The sequence below is a fragment of the Heteronotia binoei genome, chromosome 6 (assembly GCF_032191835.1).
Source record: "Heteronotia binoei isolate CCM8104 ecotype False Entrance Well chromosome 6, APGP_CSIRO_Hbin_v1, whole genome shotgun sequence".
NCBI lineage: Eukaryota > Metazoa > Chordata > Lepidosauria > Squamata > Gekkonidae > Heteronotia > Heteronotia binoei.
In genome coordinates, this window is record NC_083228.1 from 44513205 (window position 1) to 44528272 (window position 15068).

Here is a 15068-nt window from a genome sequence, read left to right on the forward strand (position 1 = left end):
TTAACCCAAGCCTCTGCTTTCTCTGGTACCTTCTCTTTCTTTCCAAACTTCTCTATTGGGTTAGATGTGGCACGTGTAAGTGTGCATGTATAGGAATATTTAGCTTATTCTCACTGAATAAGCAACTTTTAATAGTTCACTCAGTAAAACTCTTTTTATAACTTTTTGCCTCTTTGCGAGCCAGAGCTTTATCTACATTTTTTTTTGGGGGGGGGAGGTTTGAGTATTTGTGTGTGCACATGTGTGCCTGGAAACCATGTTTGACTTCTGGTGACCCTTAGTGGGGCTTGGGCATTTCAGAGAGGTGGCTTGCTATTGCCTGCCTCTGTGTCTGGGCCCTGCTATTCCTTGGAGAGGTCTCCCATCCAAGTACCTGCCAGGGTCAGCCCTGTTTAGCTTCCAAGATCTGACAAGAGTAGGCTTGCCTGGGTTATTCAGGTCAGGGCAGAACTTTATCTTCTTGTTAGTAGAGATCCCTTGGATACAACTGATCTGGCCACCTGGACCCAAATCACAGTAACATTGAAATTAGATTACTACAGTGCACTGTACATTGGTCTCTCCTCAAAATCAATCAGGAAACTCCAATTGGTGCAGAATGTCGCAGCAAGCTAGGCAGAGCACGCAGATTGCTCCCATCCTGCAGACACTCTGTTGGCTGCCCATTTGTTACTGGGCTCCATTTATGGTATTTGCTATCCCATACAAAGCCCTCCATGGCCTTGGTCCCTCTTATTTGTGGGGCACCTCTCCCTCATGCCATGCCATGACCACTTCACTCATGTCATCACGCCCTTCTGGAGGTGCCAACTTGCAAATGGATTAAAGACAACAACTGCCCATCCATGTGCTTTTTCTGTTGTGGCTCCCACCTTATGGAACAGGTTTCTCTGAGGTGGTCAGGAAGCCACTTTCATGGCTTTCCACACGCAATGCAAAATGCAATTATTCCAAAGGGCTTTTCTGCACAAGTAACAGGGTTGCACTGTACAAAATAGTTTTCCAGACTTACCTGGATAAACTATTAGGGACAGGGGTTCATACTGCTGTGTATAGCTTACTGTGAGGAGGAACCTACTGTATATTTTTCCACCACTTAATATGTCACAGGAATACATTCGCTATGCTTCAGTTCTTTTAGGTGGTTCTGGATGTCTACAGCTCTAATGCATTGTATTTGATCGTCCCATTTTGTTGATTGTACTGACTTGCCTTGTGTGTAATCTGTAAGAAAAAGCTCCCTACTTTTCATACACATGGACATCGTGATCACCAGTATGGTTGCCAGGGTGCCTGGAGTTTTGACTCGCACACATCTGCTCTAAGAAGTGGACTTTGCCCACGGTTTCTAAGGTTTATGTGGATACTATAAGCCTCAGCTTTGCAGTAGCATTCTACATCTCTGGATGGGTGTTAGCCAGAACTACAGACGAACTTCCAGCTGCTCCTTGCGTGCCCAGTCTTGGCCGCTGCAGTGGAGGAAGCCACGTCACCATGAACTGTACAGGCAAACAGTTTCCAGCCTGTTTCCATGAACCAAAGGCTAATACCACCAGAATCCATCTTGTTTTCCTGACTCCATTATAGCAAAGCAAGAAACTCCCGTATCCAACAGCTGATTCAACTTCTGCATAAGGCAATCAAGCTTTTCTTAGGCGTGGATCCTGCCAGACCGCCTAAGCCTTTGTCCAATGGAACTAAGGACAAAGACTGGTGTCAAGAAGAACTCTGAAGAAGAGGAAGACCATCTTCAGCCAGAGCCAAGTTCCTTTGTGTAAACCGGGTGTTACCTTAGGTAGCAATATGGCCATCTATTGTCACCTTTTTAGATAAGTTTAATAATCTTAAGCACACCTCCACCCAGTAATTTCCCCCATTCTTTTCCCCAACAGTAATCCTGGAGCCTCTCCCTTGGCCCATTGTTACCTGGAAAGCCAATCAAGTAACTAAGGCCGTCAGCTCATTGGCTAGCTATGAGTGTCCAATCAGGGGTTGCCAACTAACCGGCTATTGGCTACTGCACTAGTCCAGCCCTTATGGTCACTGCAGAGCCTCCCGTTTTCTGAGGTCATGTACCAGCTGACCACCTGTCATCCACTCCTGTACCTCCCATCCCCTAAGGGCTCAAGGTAGTCTTTATAACCTGTGACACAGCTCCCCACATGTTTGCATCTAGCAGTACCCCAGTTCCGCTGTCTAGATCCATCCCTGATTCTGGCCACAGTTGAGGGTCCCATTTCCCCTGTCCTCTATCGTCGCCATTGGAGCCTTCTTGAAGACTACGATTGGTAATTATCACCCTGTTTGGCTATCCATGTGTTGTCTCTATATATCTCTCTATTTTTCTTAGGGCTGTATGTGTGTTTTGTGAATTACTTGTCTTGTATGGAAGCCTATATTTTCTGGAATAAATTTTAATTGTTTTACTTAATTAGAGTCCCTAATATTTTTAAGCATTAATTTCTGGATGTGGAATCCTGTATACATAGGTAAAAAGATCTTGATTAAGCCAGGTGCCCACTTGACAATTCCCCAACCTCATTTTGAGGGCATTTTGGCTTACAAATCCACCTTGAGTCTCTGTGAGAAAGGGAGTATAAATGACATCAATAAATAATAAGTTAAAAAGTGTGCCTGCCCGTGTGTTGTTTCTTTTATACCAGATATTTAAATATAAACCTTTGGGAGAGGAGTGTGAGGCCATGGGAGACAGGTTTCACTTTTATGCTTGGCTATCCCTAGGATGAATTTGGACCCAAGTAGGAAATGAGCTTCTTTCACATAGCCTCTGATGTCTGGTATGCACAAGTCTTCCTGGGCACAAATGGCAACAGCAGCAAGTGCAAGACAAGGAGCAGGGGTGTAGCCAGGATTTTTTAAGGTCAAGGGGCATTAAAAATTGGTGGGAGGGGGCACTTAAATTTTTAAAAATCCCGGCTATGCCCCTGAGAGGTGGGCCTGGCGGGCTGGGTCTTCCTGCTTCTCAAGCAGGAGGGGGGAGAGAGAGGTGGGGCTAGCAGGCCAGGTCTTCCTGCTTGCCAGCTGGGTCTTCCTGCAGGCTGGGTCTTCCTGCTTGCTGGCTGCAAGACGCACAAAGACCCGCTGCCTCTCACTCTTCTGTTCTGCTCAGCTAAGCTAAGCAGGAGGGGAGAGAGAGGCAGGGCTAGCAGGCCAGGTCTTCCTGCTTTTGCTGGCTGCAAAAGCACAAAAATTTACCACAGCTGCCTCTCACCCTCTCTTCCTGCTCCACTGAGTTTGGGGTCCTGAGTATGGGGGCCGGGGGGGGGGCGCTCAGCTGGATGTAAGGAGACGGGGCTACATAGCTGTAGGTCTCACAAGGAGAGAAGGAACCAAAGGGAGACCATATGGACCAATCTGACCAGCGCTTGATAAAATGAAATAAAAGGCAAACTAGGTGAAATTGGCCCACCAGTGGAACTAACTTGAAAAGAAGACGCATTAAGACTAATTAAATCTGCCCTGTGTTTTGGGGTCTGGTGTGAGAGAAGGAAAGTGTATGTATGAATAGAAGTTCAAAGTTCAATATAAACATATATAATACAATAGTGTACATGCCTAACTACTAGATTAGTTAGAAAATTGTTTTGCCAATTTCCCTGAATTTGATATTCCTAAGTAAATAACAAAGACTGATTTTTGACGTGAATTGTATGTGTGCTAGGCTTCAGAAATCCTACAACCCACCAACTGGGTTTACACTGCTATCCTAAGCAGCACTGCAACCTTCAAAGCCCAATTCGCTTAGGTCATTGTAATTATGCTTAAGATAGGACTGTGTAACACCTACCTGTAATCAAAACAGATCTAATGGGGTGGATTTCACCCCAGTCCTTCTATTCAGCAAAGTTTATTTTTTAAAAAGCATTTATGCACCTTTCCTTTTTACTCAAGTTGGAAGTCTTTTCTCAAATCTAAGGAGGCTTTCTCCAAATTAAGTGGAGAAGAAGAGCCACTGAAGTTGGACAAAGGCTTCTTGAGCTGGAGGCTTTGTAGATCCATCCAGTGCTTGTATTTTGGAATTGCCTGATGATGATTTCCTTTTGGGAACACATTTTAACCATAAACAGAAATGGCAGGCTGTGTAATACCAGGAAAGCCAGAAGTGTTAAAAAAATTGTGGTGATACAGATGACATAGAACTTGTCCCAGCATTAGTGACAGTGGCAAGGATGTATATAGCCACAAAATAGAAGTCTACAGCTTCAGTGATGATATGGCATAGTTCAGGGGTGGCCAACTGTAGCTGTCCAGATGTTTTTTGCCTACAACTCCCATCAGCCTCAGCCATTGGCCATGCTGGCTTGGGCTGATAGTTGTAGGCAAGAAAAAAACATCTGGAGAGCTACCATTGGTCACCTCTGGTATAGTTGAATCTGGAACACAGCATTGTTAATAACATTGACATGAAAGGGAAAGAGAGAGTACCCTAAATAATAGATTTGTAATTAACAGAATACTAGTAATTAAATACTGGATTATAACTTTTGGTGTGATAGTCCACCTCATGTACTGTTTTCTGTAATATAAAGAAAAGTGTTAAATTACCAGGAACCTTCATAGGACAGACAGTTCAGAGCTATCTGGGCTTTCCAGAGGTCTCCAACAATTTTGTCCATTCTTCCTTTCATCCATAGGGGAATTAGTTAACTGGTCGATACTCCAAATCTACTTCCAGAAAAAAAACAACTGCAAGCCTTCTGACACCCCTTTTCTTTCCACTTCACTGTTGGGTGTTTTCTTATTCCATTGTTTATCCGTTCTCAGCTCCCAACCGGATTTCTCACTAAAGCATTTCTGACTCCCAAAGGAACAACAGGTTGTATGGACACACTTATGGTTTTAAGTTACCCTGCAAAAGTCATCGCCTCTACAGTACTGGAAAGGGTGCAGGTTAGGTAAATGCTGGGCATCCATGAAGACCAAATTAAAAAAAAAAAAACCTCTTCTAAGGGCAATTTAGAAATATTTTAGTTTCTGTGTCTGCTGTGTTTTCCACTGGCAGCAAGATACATTATTAGGGTTTTTCACAGAGGAATCTTAATCTTCTTTGAGACCTCCAGGATTCCTTCAGCTAATACGGACTGTGCCTGGGTTTTTACTCTTGACTTGCAAATGAACCAGGATATGTGGAATCAAAATCAGGACAATTCAAGCATGTTCTGCTACTTGTATTAAGCATTTTGACATTGCAGGCTCTCCATGGATAGAATTAATGTGCTCTTTTGTTGATTGCAAGTGTATCTGAACCCAAATGGATTTCAGCAGGATTTTATCCTCCGTTAGAGGCCCTTCATAACAACAAGACTCTGCTTACCTGTTGATTGCTTTTCAAAGACTAAAGGCAACATGTTCATATTACCTGTAACCCAAGCTGCTAATTTAAACATTGCTTTCAAAAGACGTTATGTAATGGAATCCTTTTGATGCAGAGCTCAGTCACATCAGGCTCCTTTCAACCCACAATAATGTCTCACCATCTGCATTTATTCTGTCTGTCATACTTGCTCTCTGTTATGAGCACCTCCATTATGTCTGAACTTCTGATTAATACACAAAGACAGGTAAGGGTTGAAGGGGACTACAGATACGTATTTTGTGTCTTGTCCGAAGAGACAGCTTTCAACTGAATGTAGCTTTCCTCTTTCCCAGTCTTACTTGCACCTGATGATGTTTGCCTTTTTGATCATCCACAGAGCTCTGGGGCTGTTGGTAATGGGCAAAATATCATTACTAGTACATAGAAATGGAAACAAAACAACCATGCATGCCATAGGTTCTTCAAAGAATTGAATATTGGCTCTGATAGGAAAGTCAGGGTAGCATTCCCCACCATGACAGCTACCTTTGGTTTTGCAAAGCGCACATATATGCATATATATATATATATATATACACACAGACGCACATACACCCAGGGAACTTGTCTTGTGATAGCCCATTCATGTGAGTGTTCCATTCATGCACATGCTTCAGGGGCATGGGATTGCAGCATGGGGAAGTGGAGATTATGACACTGGATGTGCATATAAGTGGGGAGGGAGGTAGCCACATTGTAGCATGTACACAGTAACCAAATCCATCCTCCCTTCAAACCATTGCCGTTACGTTCTATCACCAGAACTGTGTAATTAAAGTTGTTGACAATGAACTGTAAGTTCTGTTACGTTAAAAGGGTTAGAGCTATAATAACCATACCACAAACTAGTCGGCAGGTTTCCTCGTTTTTTAGTGTCAGCTGTTTATCTGACCACAGTGCGGCAGAACTGTAATTTGTTTCTTAATTTGCAAACCTATTTGAGACAAACAGCAGATGAGACATCACTCTAAAAACATAAGGCGTGGCAAACTAAAACTGGTCAGATAAGAGTATAGAGAACTCAACAGGATGCACTAATGAGTGAAGGAGGCTGTTCCAAGTATACCAATGGGATTTATGTATGACAAGGAAAGGAGAGATGCAAGGAATGAAACAAACAAGAGCATTCAGAGATTAAGCCTAGAGCTACATAATACCTTTTGTTCAATGGATTGAAATTCAAAATTGGTTTTAATGGATACTGGTGATGCTATATTTTGTGAGTTTGTTCATAGATGCTAATATGGGCTATAATTCTGCATTTTCTCTGGTGGCCTTAAAAAAATCCTCTTATGCCTGTTACAGTTTTCCTTTCTATTTTAGACCATGCAGGCTAAGTTTTGGTACAATCAGTCAGCATTTTAAGCCATTGTCTGCTGTACCAGAGGTAAATTGGACAAGGCATCACCCATGGATACAGCAGCACAGCACATTGCAAACAATGGTATTGTGGATTCAGATGGGTAACCATGTTGGTCTGAAGCAAAATAGCAAGCTTTGAGTCCAGTGGCACCTTTAAGACCAACAAAGTTTTATTCTGGGTATAAGTTTTTGTACATGAAAGCTTATACCCAGAATTAAACTTTGTTGGTCTTAAAGGTGCCATTAAACTCAAATTTGTTTTAATGGTATTGTGGGTTTTGCAGGTGGACATTAGGTTAGACTCAAGGAACCCTTGTCATTTACAGTCAAAGTGAAAGAGCAATTTCAGTTGAAAAATTGCAAATACTACAGCCATTCACATGCACCACAATAAACTCTTATTGAATCAATGTTTGCTAATGAAGCAGCCATAATCATCATGCATGCCCTCATAAATTTGCTGGGTTTTTTTGCTATCAAAGCTAACTTATGGCAACTCCTAGGGTTTTCAAGGCAAGAGACAATCAAAGGTGGTTTGCCATTTCCTGCCACCATGTCATGACCCTGGTATTCCTTGGTGGTCTCCCATCCAAATACTGACCAGGGCTGAACCTGCTTAACTTCCAAGATCTGACAAGATCAGGCTCCCCTGGGACATCCAGGTCAGAGGCCCTTATCGATAGGTCCATGTAATCATATAATAAAAGCTTACGTGTTGGCACATCCCTCAATTTTTATTGGAAGATGTGGCGACCACAGGAGTGACTCTGAACTCCAAAGGGAGTTCTGGCCATCACATTTAAAGGAACCGCACACCTTTTAAATGCCTTTCCTCCATTGGAAATAATGGATATGGGCAACTTCTTTTTGGGCTTCTGGTCCAATCTTTTTGAATCTTGAAGCTTTGAGGGAAAGCACTGGATGCTATGCTGCAAATTTGATGCCTCTTCCTCAAAAAATAACTCCCCTAGGGTCCCAGATACCCATGGATCAATTCTCCATGGATCAATTCTCCATTATACCCTATGGCAATTGGTCTCCATAGGGAATAATGGAGTGCCCAGCAGACATTTCCCTCCCCCCTCGCTTTCTGATGACCCTGAAGCAGAGGGGATCCCTTCAAACTGGGGGATCCCCTGCCCCCAACAAGGGACTGGCAACCCTACTTTCAATCCACTTCCCATTCACTTTCCAACTGGATTTTACTGTATGAATTATCCAGACATATCAAATACTACAGTTATTAGTGTGTATACTGAAGTCCTTTGCATCACACTTATATCAAACAGTATAAGCAAAGTTAACAATGGATATTGGCTCATTTAAACCAGGAGCCCTCAGACTTCACAAACATGTATATTAAACAAAAGCTTCCCTTCCCCCAGCATCTACCCAATATTCTTAGGAACTAACTCAAAAGTTGCCAAGCCAAGTATTTGTTTCTGTATTTTTGTAAAGCTCATTTGAGCCACCCATATTCAAGGGATCATTGGAAGAAGGCATGCAGCACATTAACAAACCTGACAGCATTTCTCACCGTTGGGGTGGGGGAACAGTATGGAAGATTCTCACCCTACATAAAGCTCCCAATTCGGTTGGATGTTCCAGTAAACTTTGAGAGTGTGTTCTGCTTTTGTTTCCAATCAGGATGTATGTTTAGTATTCACATAGGTCCAATTATGACTCTTGTGTGCTGATAGATCTGCAGTGGCAGTCAGTTCATTACGGGGCATTCCGACACAGTGCTGGTTCTTACCAATAAGCAGCTCAGGGCCAGGGTGCCTGAAGAACTTGCGGCCTCCTGCCCTGTCCAGCTTACCAGTTCAGGCCCTCATCTCAAGCACTGCCCTTGGTTTACCTGCCCACAGAAGTGAGACAGACAGAGACAAGCAATGGACTTCTGCAGTGGTGGTGCCCACCTCAAGCTTGCAAAGCATTGACATTAGTGGCTTTGAGGTGCCAGGCCAAAATCTTCTTCGCTCGGGTTTTTAATTGAACTTGATCTGCTACCTGCTCTTCTGCTGATTTTATACAACTGGTTTACTACCTGCTGTGTTACAAGGCTGGGGGTGGGTTCTATTTCTGCTCTTAGAGTTATTTTAGTGATGTCCTTTGATGGTAAACTGTGGGATAGAAATCTTTGAAATAAATAAATAAATAAAATAGTGCATACCTTCCACTTCCATATGCACTGCATGCGATGCAAACATTCCACAGTATCCTTGTATTACAGAGGACCAAATCTCATAACCTTTTTTGCTTCAAAAGAGGGGACAAATGGCATAGCTGAGCTCTCTCCACATATAAGAGTTAAAATTGAATATCTACACCACACATTATGTAATACGCATGGCAGAATGATGCATGCATCTGTTTTGCGTCTCTGCAAGGAACAAGATTTTCAGCGCAAGGAGGTGACTGAAGATTAAATGTGGTGTTGGAGTTACATAACTGGAATTTCAGATAGGTCATTTGTCTCTTAGATACCACCACAATGTGGCTCTTTTTCTAATTTCAGCATGTGCCACAAAGGTTAAATGCGGATTTGAACATTCAGTGACCTTAAAAGTAATCAGGGCTGCTTTTCAATGCCATATGCCTATTGGTATGTTATCAAGAATGACATAAAATTAAAGGTAAAAGGTAGTTCCCTGTGCAAGTACTGAGTCATTACCGACCCATGGGGTGATGTTACATCATGACATTTTCTTGGCAGACTTTTTACGGAGTGGTTTGCCATTGCCTTCCCCAGTCATCTACACTTTACCCCCAGCAAACTGGGCACTCATTTTACAAACCCTGGAAGTATGGAAGGCTAAGTCAACCTTGATCTAGCTACCTGAACCCAGCTTCTTCTGGGATCAAACTCAGGTCGTGAACAGAGCTTGTACTGCAGTACTGCAGCTTACCACTCTGTGCCACAGGGCTCTGAATTATACCCCCTCTATATTTTCTGATAACACAGTCCGCTTTGCATTGGCATTTGACATGGCATGTGAACATAAAAATCTAGTTATATGCAAAATAGTAAAGAGTCCAGTAGCACCTTAAAGACTAACAAATTTTATTGTAGCATAAGCTTTCAAGAAACACAGTTGTCTTCATCAGATGCATCTAACAAAGAGAGCTGTTTCTCAAAAGCTTATGCTACAATAAAACTTGTTAGTCTTAAAGATGCTACTGGACTCTTTACTATTTTTCAGGAACAGACTGACACTGCTAACTCCTCTGGAGTTATAGGCAACATCTTTTTTCAGTTTATTATCTAGATGTCAATGCTGCTGATGGACAGCAGAGGGCAACAGAGAGCTACTGTGGAAGAATAGCACACCACCAGGCTTTCTATTAGGCTACAGCAGAGGCGGTCAAACTTGCTTAATATAAGAGCCACATAGAATAAATGCCAGATGCAAAATGCAAGACATGACCATCAGATGTTTGACAGCCACAAGGCATGAGCATCAGATGTTTGAGAGCCAGAAGGAAGGAAGGAAGGAAGGAAGAGAGGGAGGGAGGAAGGCAGGCAGGCAGGCAAATAGATGGGGGAGGGAGGGAGAAGTAGAAAGAAATAAACTTTAACTTTAAATGCATTCTCCAAGCCGCCAGCTGGTTTTGCTTGGATAAGTAATTTAAAGAGAGAAATGTCTTCTCCAAGCTGGCTAACAGGGTGGTGGGGGCTTCAAAAGCCACAGTTTGGCCACCTCTGGGCTACAGGATGAAAGATTAGCAATTAATTGGTTTAAAATGAGATCTGTGTGGGAAAGTGTGATGACAGGAAACTATTCTGCCCTGAGAGGGAAAACAGCCACTCAGCAATTTTACATCCGAGTTGATGGGAATGGTGCTCCAGCATCCAATCTGGGGTTAGGGTTAGGGGATGGAAAGGTGGGGAAAGGGTCAGAGAGGGGATGGGGGGGCAGGCTGGAAACTGAGGGCTGCCTGAGAGACAGACAGCTCAAGTTGGGAATTGTCTCAGCAAGGAAGCAGACAATTTTGTCTATAGCTCTGCCTGGTAGTGTGACAGAGTGGTTTTACTCTACCTCTTGGAAAGGATAGTGTTATGAGCAGAGGTCATTTAATAGAAAAATGCCGGAGCTCATTAGCACAACTTATTTGCATATGCCACACGCCTCTGACATCACTGGAAGGTGTACTAAATTTTATCAGCTCTGCATCTACCTTAAAATGTTCCTTGGATTAGAATCATCATAATAAAGCCTTACTTCCATCATACTTTTAAAATTACTTTCTCCTATATGAAATCTTTTGGTTTGCATCCAAAGTCTAATCCTCCTCAGTTATAGGAAATACTAATGATTTTTAATAGTGCAATCCTAAACAAAGTTACACTCTTCTAAACCCAATGAATGTAACAACCTTAAAAGAGTATATGTTGGTTTAGCATGAGACTACAGATGTCCTGCCCTGACCTGAATGGCCCAGGCTAGCCCAATCTCATCAGATCTTGGCAATTAAGCAAGGTTGGTCCTGGTTAGTATTTGGATGGGAGACCACCAAGGAAGTCCAGGGTCACAACAGAGAGGAAGGAACTCTGAACATCTCTTGCTTTGAAAACCCTACGGGGGTGCCTTAAGTCTGCTGTGACGATGACTCTTTCCACCCCAGATGTTCTTAATTTGCAATAGCAGTATCTTCCTATTTCCTTTTAAAATGAAGGGTATTCAAAACATTTTTATTTTCAAGAGGGACAGTAAAGTCTTGGTCAATATTTAAGAAAGCTAACGCTGATTCCTCTGGATTTTTACAAATGCCAGTCATCTCAGGAATTCTGGGTGCTGCGTTTGAGGCCATTGGAGCTGATTCCTATATGCAATATTATTTATAGTCCAAGAAAAAAAAATCTTCTGATCAGCTTGTACACATCGGCAATTAGTTGAGCTGGTGAACATGTTGTAAACGTTGTTCAGTCATTGTACAAATTTGCAGTCACTGAGTTTTTCCAGATACATGAGTTTCCCGTTTTTAGATAATCTATTATGTTGCAACGCACAATATTGCTTATTTCCAAGTCAAGCTGTTTCAGAAAATCTTGGATAATGGGTGAAATGTCTGGAGTTCGGCTATACTCTGAGTCAACTGGAAGGATTTTATTAGCTTATGGCTGAGAGGCAGCACTGTGTCGTGCAGGGGGGCCACAATGTTGGTCTGAAACCGAACAAAATCTGAGTCCAGCGGCACCTTTTAAATCAGCAAAGCTTTATTCTGTGTATACCCAGAATAAAACTTTGTTGGCCTTCAAACTTTATTGGACTCAAACTTTATTGTGTAGTGCAGTGATATTCAGTGACTTGGGAGCCACGTGTGGCTCTTTGAAATGCCACCTGCAGGTATGCGAGGCACTGTTCCTCAGTTTGGCACCTGCCTTATATTCCAGGAAAGTGAGCAGGGCCTGGCCCTGTAAGGGCATGTGGTTGGGGGGTGGTTTCCACCCTGAAGCAGCCACTGGGAGGATGGATAAACTATAAGCCTCCCTGAGCCGTAGGCTTAATGCCAGGGAAGGAAACAAATGGCCCATCCTCTCCAGCCCCTTTGCTGCAGTCTTATCCCAGCACCTGGGCAGCAGCCAGGAGGAGAGCTAGCTGGCCACGGAGGAGCTAGAGAACAGCCGCCACCACCATGGCAGGCACAGTGGAAAAGAACAAGGTGGCCAAAGCGGGTGGGGATGGTGTTACTCCCCTTTCTCCATAGCTGGCCTGCACTCCTTAGGGAGCCTTGGCAGTCTGACCGTCTCAACTGAGCTGTTGTGCCTGCACTGAGGGATTGCGAAAGCACAGAGAGAAGACCTTCCCTTCACTTCAGATACAACTGGGCTGGCTAAGGTTCAACCGTGGTGGGGAGAGAGACCTCTAACAGCTCAGAAACAGTCTGCTGATTTTTTAATAACATAGTTACGTATTTCATATTAATAGGTGTCATACTGCATACGTGTATTTGGAGTGGCACAGGACATCCTGTAGTCTCTTGCTTGAGGGCAGTTGCAAAGATGACTCTCTGTAAGTTGCAGAGGGAGTACCGCTGGTGTAGTGGTCAGAGTGTGTGTGTGTTGGGGGGGGGGGGGAGAAAGCAAGACTTTTTTTTGCCATTGAGAAAGCTTTGCTAATTATTTTTAGTGCAGATTAATGCTGGAGCCATCATTCTTTCAGGTTCAGCTCCTTAACCTAGAATCTCTAGAAGTTAATTCTTACACTGGGAAGTGGATGTATCAGCTGTCTCTGGAATGAATTCATGTGCATGAGCACTAATGCTCCATGCAGGGCACAGTCTGCCTTTTTACACACTGCATCTGCTGAAATACATTCTGAACTGTGGACAGAAGGCAAGTCTGGGTTTAAAATACACATTTGTCCAAGAAAACAAATGTCCTGGCTTTCAAATGGGCAGAAGATTGGTGAATGCAGAGTAAATAAGTGCAACATTTGAAATGTGAAATAGCATGTTTAGAAATATGTAATCATGGAGTAGGAGGATTCAGTGATCCCTGATATGGCACTGCAAGTATTGGTTCTCATTTTTTACTATGAAATGTATGTGTGGCACATGATCCTCCGATATGTTAGCTGCCAATCTGAATGCAAGTCATTTTCAAGGTTGGGTTTCAAACTATAGTTGTCCTGAAGTGTCCTTCGCAGTGCTATAGTAAGGGTTATAACAGGATACTGCTGGCGAGGTAGTCTGAATACTTAGAAGTGTTATATAAATGCTCAGTAGTACTGGAAGCTAAGAGGCTAAAGTGTCAATACCACAGCAATGTTTTTATATTGCTACCTTGGTTAGCTTTGGACCTGCTTTGCTTTTGGCCAGGACACTAGCACAACCTGCAGTTTTATTCCTGTGAACGACTGCTGTTTGCAAGGGAAGCTGCACGGGAGTAACTTTGTGGGGTGGCACCCTTGTAAATGCTCACAGCAGGGGAGATGTTTGTTTGTAAAATGAACAAAATTACATTTCACTTTAAGCCAAGTATAGGGTTGTCATCTTACAGGGGGTGACTGGAGATCTCCTAGGTTTACAACTGATCTCCAGGTGACAGACACAAGTTCACCTGGAGAAAACAGCTGCTTTGGAAGGTGGACTGTATGGCATTCTATCCCACCGAAGTTCTACCCCACCGAACCCCACCCTCCAAATTTCCAGGTATTCCCCAACCCAGAGCTGGTGACTCTAATGCTGTCCTTCAGGATCAAAAGTCTTTGATATTCATTCTAAAATTTCAAGTGCTCTGGTAACACAATGAAACAATTTGATTTTCAGACCTTCTAAACTGCCCTACATTTTTTGAAGACATTGCCAATTTTCCTCCCTGTTGCTTCTTCCATTGGCTAGAAAGTCTACACGAAAAAGGCCTCAAGACTATGGAGTATAATCTCTGACTCAGGCTCTTGTGTTAATGACCTACTGAAAACTATCATGATTTCAAATGAGCAGTGTTTATATACAGCTCTCCAAACAGGACAGTTGACTTCTCTTTGGAAAGAGCCAGCTAGTAAAGATTAAGGGATTATGTTAAACAAACAGTCTGCTAAGCAGCTTTTACAGTCTGGTTTAGAGTTCACTATAGGTTGTCTTCAGTTGTGCATGTTGTGTATTTTCCAGCTGTAAAGGCAAAACCACGTGTCCTGCTAATATTCTTGTGTGCTAGCATGGAGCAGTAGAACATTAAAAGTTGAATGCAGAAATCTAAGCATAAATTCCTGCTCTCACGAAGCTCATGTTTTTGGGCCACTGTAGAACTAAAGGGGATATGTTTAAACAAACAGAATCAAATCCCTCTGTCAGCAAGCCAGTTGCACTGTCTGGCTCTCGCAAAATGGACTGTGGCTGTCTACTGATTGGAATAACATATGCAGTCTACGTATCTGCAAGTCAATGTGCAGCAGGCTCTCTCTACATGATTGTGAACCCTAAAAATGTATACATGTGAGACTAGAGCTTGTTGCTGTGGTTCCATGCTTAGATGTACATTTATTATCCAACCTTTAGTTGACTCTGGTGTAGGGTGAGATTAGGACTGGTTAATATTCTTGCTCAAGCATGAAATTCTCTGTGAGTGATAGAAATGGCTACATATTGCATACTGAAAAGTAATATCATGCATCATAGTAGTGTTATATATTTCAGGTCTCTTTTTCAGCATTATTTTCGTAAAAGATGCATCTTACGGGGATGTTTATAAGGTGAAATGTGCATGCAGGAGTCTATCCAGTTGTCTGCAAGAAATAATCCTGCTCCTGCATTGAAATGTATTTTTTCACTATAATTTTTATAAATAACTTTAAACATACATGTAGGTTTTTGAACACTGCTTGCC